Raw genomic sequence first — 6,000 nt, forward strand, 5'->3', positions numbered from 1 at the left:
CCCGACCATGAATTATTGGCCTTGACCTGCTGACAAAGGTCAGCAGGCGGGGGTGCGTGCACACCCTGTACCTAGAAGAGGCCAGCGATGTACAGGTACACAGGCCGCCTGTCCACAGTATATTGCAGGCGGTCCTCAAGTGGTTAAAGTGACACTAAAAGACATGATTATTCTCCAAAAATAATCCTTGCACTTCCAGTGCTTAATGGCCCTGTAAACTATTTTTCATGTAGTCTGTCTTGCTGTGTTTTTAGGCTTCCCTGTAACGTCCTCCATGAGCTCCTGAACCTCTTCTTTTCTCCCTCACTTTCATTTGCTGGGACTCAGCAGTGCATGTAAAGCCCCATACACACGGGCCGAATATCGTCCGGTTCAACAGAAACGTTCGGCCTGTGTGTACACCAGCCTATCTGACAGAACCTGGCTTCTGTCAAACGGGCATGCTGGAACACCAGCATGTGATCGGCATGCAATCAGTGCTGGCATCCACTGGCTGTGAGCACTGACCAGTGTATTTTGGTGGGAGGGCAGTCCCCCTGTCAACAGACAATAGCTCAGCAGGGAAATCGCTGTACTCACATCGGATAGTTAGTACAGCGATCTCTTCAAGGAGTGCTTCAGTTTTTTTTTTCCTTCAGCCTGCTCGCTGGGTTAAATGAAAAAAAACTAAACTGATAGAGTGTACTAGGCATTAGCTGTATTCATGTGCACTGCTCTGTGCACAATACACATCCCATCATCCATCTTGGGAGCAAGCAAGTGAGGGTGGCTACATTCCTTCATTCAGTGGGACCATGGAGAATGAATGTAGCCACCCTCTAACAGGAAGTCAGATCACAGCAGCAAATGAAAAAGGTCTCTGGAGATCTGGAGGAGGCCGATAGAAATAAAAGGTACATTTTGAGTTGAGAATACATACTTGAGTAGAATATATTTTTTTTTACACTAGAGTCTGATATCACTTTAAAGTGGTTGTAAAGGCTCAAGGTTTTTGACATTCATGTACTCTATGCATGAAGATAAAAAGCCTTCTGTGTGCAGTAGCCGACCCCCCCCCCCCCCCAATACCTAAGCCCCATCACTATCCAGCAATGTGCATGAGAGCCTCAACTCTACAAGGACTCTCCCTCCTCATTGCCTGAAGACAGCAGTGGGAGCCACTGGCTGTCACAGCCAGTGAGCCAATAAGGAGAGGGGGCGAGGCCAAGCCACAGCTCTGTGTTTGAATGGACATGCAGAGCAGCGGACTGGGTTCCCCCAAAGCAAGCCGCTTGCTCTGGAGGCACTTGGCAGGAGGGAGGGGCCAGGACCACCAGCGGCAGACCTGAGAAGAGGAGAGTCGGGTCTGCTCTGTGCAAAACCAATGCACAGAGCAGGTAAGTAAAGACATGTTTGTTATTTTTTTTTAATTGCCTTTAATATTACTTTACGTTGGCCATAGACTGTTTACATTTCAGCTGATTCTTGCTGAATGAGCCAAAATGTGGGTAGTGGGTGGCCCTGCGAGCACCACCTAGCTTGACAAAAATCAATTTAAAAATCAATTGAGCCAGATGGAAAATCACTGTCCTATTACATGCAGTCAAACTTTGTCAATGATATTTTATTCGCTGGCCAAAGGCTGCCTGAACACAATGGCTGGCAGTGGAGATTCCTCCATCCACACTGGTACCATGGAAGAGGGAACTGCCTAATCTCTCTTTGAGCCTGCAGGTGGAATAAGAGAAAATTGGCCTGCCTAAAATATATGTTCATCTTTCTGACCATGAAAATATTTAGGATGTAACATGAAAAACAGTTAGTCTACAGATTCCTCCCACCCCCTTCCACACCGTACAAAATCTGGTGGTTCTTTGGATTTACTACCATGGTGCAGGCAGAACCTTTTAGTTCTCAATGGTGCACAAGTGCAGCAATGCCACCCATGATATTTCCTCCATCTCTCTAACTGAAGGTCTGTACCTGGAGGAAAAGTCTGCAGGAACAAGAGCATTGCACCCACAATTCAATGATCACAGTTGCAAAGCTTTACAGGCTCAAATGGAAAAAAAATAAATAAAAGAATATTTTTTTAAAGCTGAACTGAGATAAGCAAACATCATCTAAATAAATAGACATGTATTCTTCATTGAATCTTGGTTTGCTTTGTATATTTCTTCCAGATCTGTGCAGTAATTCAGTGTGAAATGTTTCTTCTGTGCAGGAACTTCCGGTAATAAAGGAGTCCCATTTATGAGAGAGAGAAAAGCTGAGATCCTGATGATCTCAACTGATCTCTCATGTGTGCCAGTTTATGAAGCTGAGGAGAGGAGAACATGCTCTTGACAGCTCATCACAGGACACACCCTTCTGTCATTCACTTTTACAGAGATGGCCGGTTTATGAAGGTGAGAGCTGAAGATATCACTGGCCATCCCTGTAAAATATCCCCAGGCCAGAGCTGGAGAATCTTGGTGAGAATCTGCTGTGATGTGAGGAAGAAGGCTTCTCTCTTCCTAATATCACCACCAATGGGGTTAAAAAATCAATATAAATAACCATATATGTGTATATACTTTAATATATATATAAATAACTTTTTTATACTGTGTTGTCTTTTATGCCCCATTCACACCTGAGCAATGCAGAATTGATGGGAGAATTGCGTAATTCTGGCTTCGATTCCAAATGGCGCTAAAATTGTGTCAAAATACGCAGTGCGCTTTTGGGTGTCGTTCATTGTTAATGACACCCCAAATGCGGTTAGCAGACATATTTTGCTGAACATTTTGTCATTTTACAAATGCGCTACAAACGCACCAAAACACGCATTGAGAAAACGCAGACCGCTTCATGCCCAAAAAGGTTAAGTTTGGCTTTTTGGACAATTTTTTTTTAATGCGCATTTTGGTGCAACGTTTAAAAGCACATGTTTTAAAATGCATTTTAGCACATTTTTTATGTGCATTTTGGTGCCTTTTTTAAACATGTATTTTGGCTTACTTTCTAAAACCGCTTTTTGTGTGTGTTCCGGAAACTCATACAAAAAGTATTTCATACTTGCAGTGCCATTAATTAATAGCACCCCAAAAGTGGCTGCAGATGTGCGTTTTGCCAAAATGCGCATAAAAAACATCAAAATGCACATTACAAAAAGTGCCAAAGTAGGTGTTAAAAAAAGCGCCAAAATTCGCATTACAAACTACACCAAAATGTGTGTGAAAATAACCTTCGCCAAAATGTGTTTAGGAAAGTGCCCAAATGCGCATTACAAAAACTGACAAAATGTGCAATAAAAAGGGGTAAAACACGCAGTTAAAGAATGTGCCGAAATGAGCGTTAAAAAAAATGCCCGTTAAAAAAAGCTCCAGTGCTCAGGACTTATTATTTTCATGTAATTACATGGTCTGTTTAACCTTGGTTTCACTTCAAAAGGGGACACTCTGCTTGTCTGCCCCCCCACATTTGGCACATTTAGGAGGGAGAGGGGAGCGGCTACCTGATTTTGATAGGTACCTGTTCCCACTTGCAGCGAACTAAGCCGGAGGTTCGGCCCCCATCCTTCCCCCTGAAGTCTACTGAGACACTTCACAAGTCCCAGAAGAATGTGGAACCAATCAATGCGCAGTGCAACAAGCACATGTGCAGTAGGAAACTGTGACGCTGCAAGGCTTCACTTCCAGTTTCACTCACCTGCAATGCCGGCACCAGGAACCCAGAGGCTAGTGAAAACCTAGCCGAGGTGACAACGGCACTGGACCCTGAACAGGTAAATGTCCTCATGTTAAAGTGATAATAAAAGGTTCTTTTTTTGCAAAATAACAAACATATCATACTTACCTGCTGTGTGTAATGGTTTTGCACAGAGCAGCCCGAATCCTCCTCTTCTGGGGTCCCCAGCCGGCTCCTCCTTTCTATCGGGTGCCCCCACAGCAAGCATCTGGATCTTGATGGGGCTCAGGTAAGTATTGGGGGGGGGGGCACTGCTGCACACAGAAACTTTTACCTTCATGTATAGATTGCATGAAGGTAAAAAACCTTGAGCCTTTAAAAGTCAGCAGCTGAGGTATTTGTAGCTGCTGACTTATTTTTTTTTTTGGGGGGGGGGGGCTGGAACTCCTCTTTAAACTCAGCTGCATTGTAATCTTGTGAGATCACTGGCAGCCCTTCCACTTCTACTCAAATCGCAGCCATTCTCACAGGAATAACGTCTCCTCCTGAGAGCAACTGTTCTCGGCTTCATAAACACAGGAGATGATTTTATTGAGAACTGAAATTAATTTCTGTTTAATAAATGTGCACCAAAGACTGGTCACTGCTGCTCTCTCTCCTTGTACAAGATGACTGGTCTCGTCTCCACCCCCTCTTGTAGTGGGTGGAGCCTTTGACCCCTCCCACATCTCCTCTCTACACAGGCTTTTGACAGGGCAGTGATGATATTGCTGTAACTTTTGCAAAGTAATATCTGGGTTTGCAAAGGCATTTGGTGCACATAAAGTGGATTTGTAACCTTTGCGGCTATTGAGGAATATATTGAAATGAGAATCTTTGTGCCTGGAGTTCAGATTTAACTGATCAATATGGGTGCATTTTTTACATATTTTTTGCAAAATGTGCAGCTGTTAAATGTGCATAGATGTCACTAGTACATCAGCTCAGCCAATGCTTCAGGTCTGCAGGCCTTCTCTCTGGTCCCCCTGTAGAGTTTTGTTGCTGCATGTAATTTCCCCTGACTTCCTGTCTCCGTGACAACACCTGATATATACTAGAATGGAGACGAGCTACAACCCCATCCACTTACTGATCATCATCATCCCTGTCTCCGATGCAGGTTTCAGCTCACTTCCTGCCCGGGTGACAACACAGTGAGGGGAAAAGTCCCCGGTGAGAAGCTGGCAGTGTCTGTGAGCCCTCCTTTTATATACAGAGTATATGAAATGTAATGAATGGTGTGGTCCTCCATGTCAGTGCTGTGCAGTGTGTGAGGAATGTATAGCTGGAGGAGAGATGTGCTCCTGGAGTGACACGCCCGCACTCTCCGCTCTGTACCGTCACACAGGATGCACCCACCTGCAGTATGTCCGTCTAGTACAGGAACAGAGGCTGGGGCCCTCTCCGCCGTGTTCTGTCACTCACTCCGCTCCCCGGACACACAGGCCGGCATAGAATATGTCCGCCGCCGAACTGCTGCTGACGGCAGCGCTGCCACGTAACCCGGACTGGGCGGGGACATGGCCAGGAGGCGGGGCTACTACAGGCAGGGATCACCAGAGCTGAAACAGGAGAGCGAGGCTACGCTAGTCAGGAATCCCAGAGCCAGCATTGGAGGGCAGCCAAGGGGATGCTGGGAGATGGGCGGGGCTGGGAAATGAAGTGCTGGTTGCTGGGTGTATATAAGCTGCATGTCTGAGTAGGTTGTCTCCCTCTGTTTCCACAGCCTACCCCCAATTTTTTAAAATTCTCGGAGGATGGCTCATGAATGTGACTGAACTGAGCCCAGGAGAAAGGAGAGCAGGAGGCTGACGAGCTGTCCCGAGACCCCCTGTGACCTGTTTGTCGGGGGATGTAGACCGTTTTGCACACATAATCCTATAGGGCTCGTTCACGTGTGTTAGTGCTGTTTAACATAAATACAATAAAGAATGTTGCGCTACTCCTTAAAATATATGTACACATAAATATTAAGTGATGTGTAATCTCAAAATTGCATCAATTTAAATAAAAATAATAAGTAAAAAGTGAAAGTGATATCAATTCATATTAATTATTAATTTGTGCCCATGATTCATTAAATCTATAAAAATAAATTCATATAATGGAAACAAGTAAGAAACACATTTAAATATATATAAATATATATATAATACCGTGCATATAAAATCACACGTGCCTCTCGTGTAGTGGGAACACCCCAATACAACTATACATCAAACAGTGCTCACAAAGTCCAATAGGTATTGATAGTGATAAAAATAAAAATAAAACACGTGCTTCCGATGACTACAGTTGGTGACCATAAAT

General features: G+C 44.5%; 1 protein-coding gene across 1 annotated transcript in view; it reads right to left on the bottom strand.

Moving 5' to 3' along the window:
* PRRC1 (proline rich coiled-coil 1) overlaps positions 1 to 5,205 on the bottom strand; it is a 45,228-nt gene extending 40,023 nt beyond the window's left edge. Inside the window, exon 1 of the mRNA XM_089684762.1 lies at positions 5,050 to 5,205. The gene's annotated coding sequence lies outside the window, so the exon portion shown is untranslated. The remainder of the gene's footprint in view (positions 1 to 5,049) is intronic.
* Between the last annotated feature and the right edge of the window lie 795 nt (positions 5,206 to 6,000).

Source organism: Staurois parvus, unplaced genomic scaffold (genome assembly GCF_062004578.1).
Source record: "Staurois parvus isolate SC_StPar_1 unplaced genomic scaffold, SC_StPar_1.0 ptg000355l, whole genome shotgun sequence".
NCBI lineage: Eukaryota > Metazoa > Chordata > Amphibia > Anura > Ranidae > Staurois > Staurois parvus.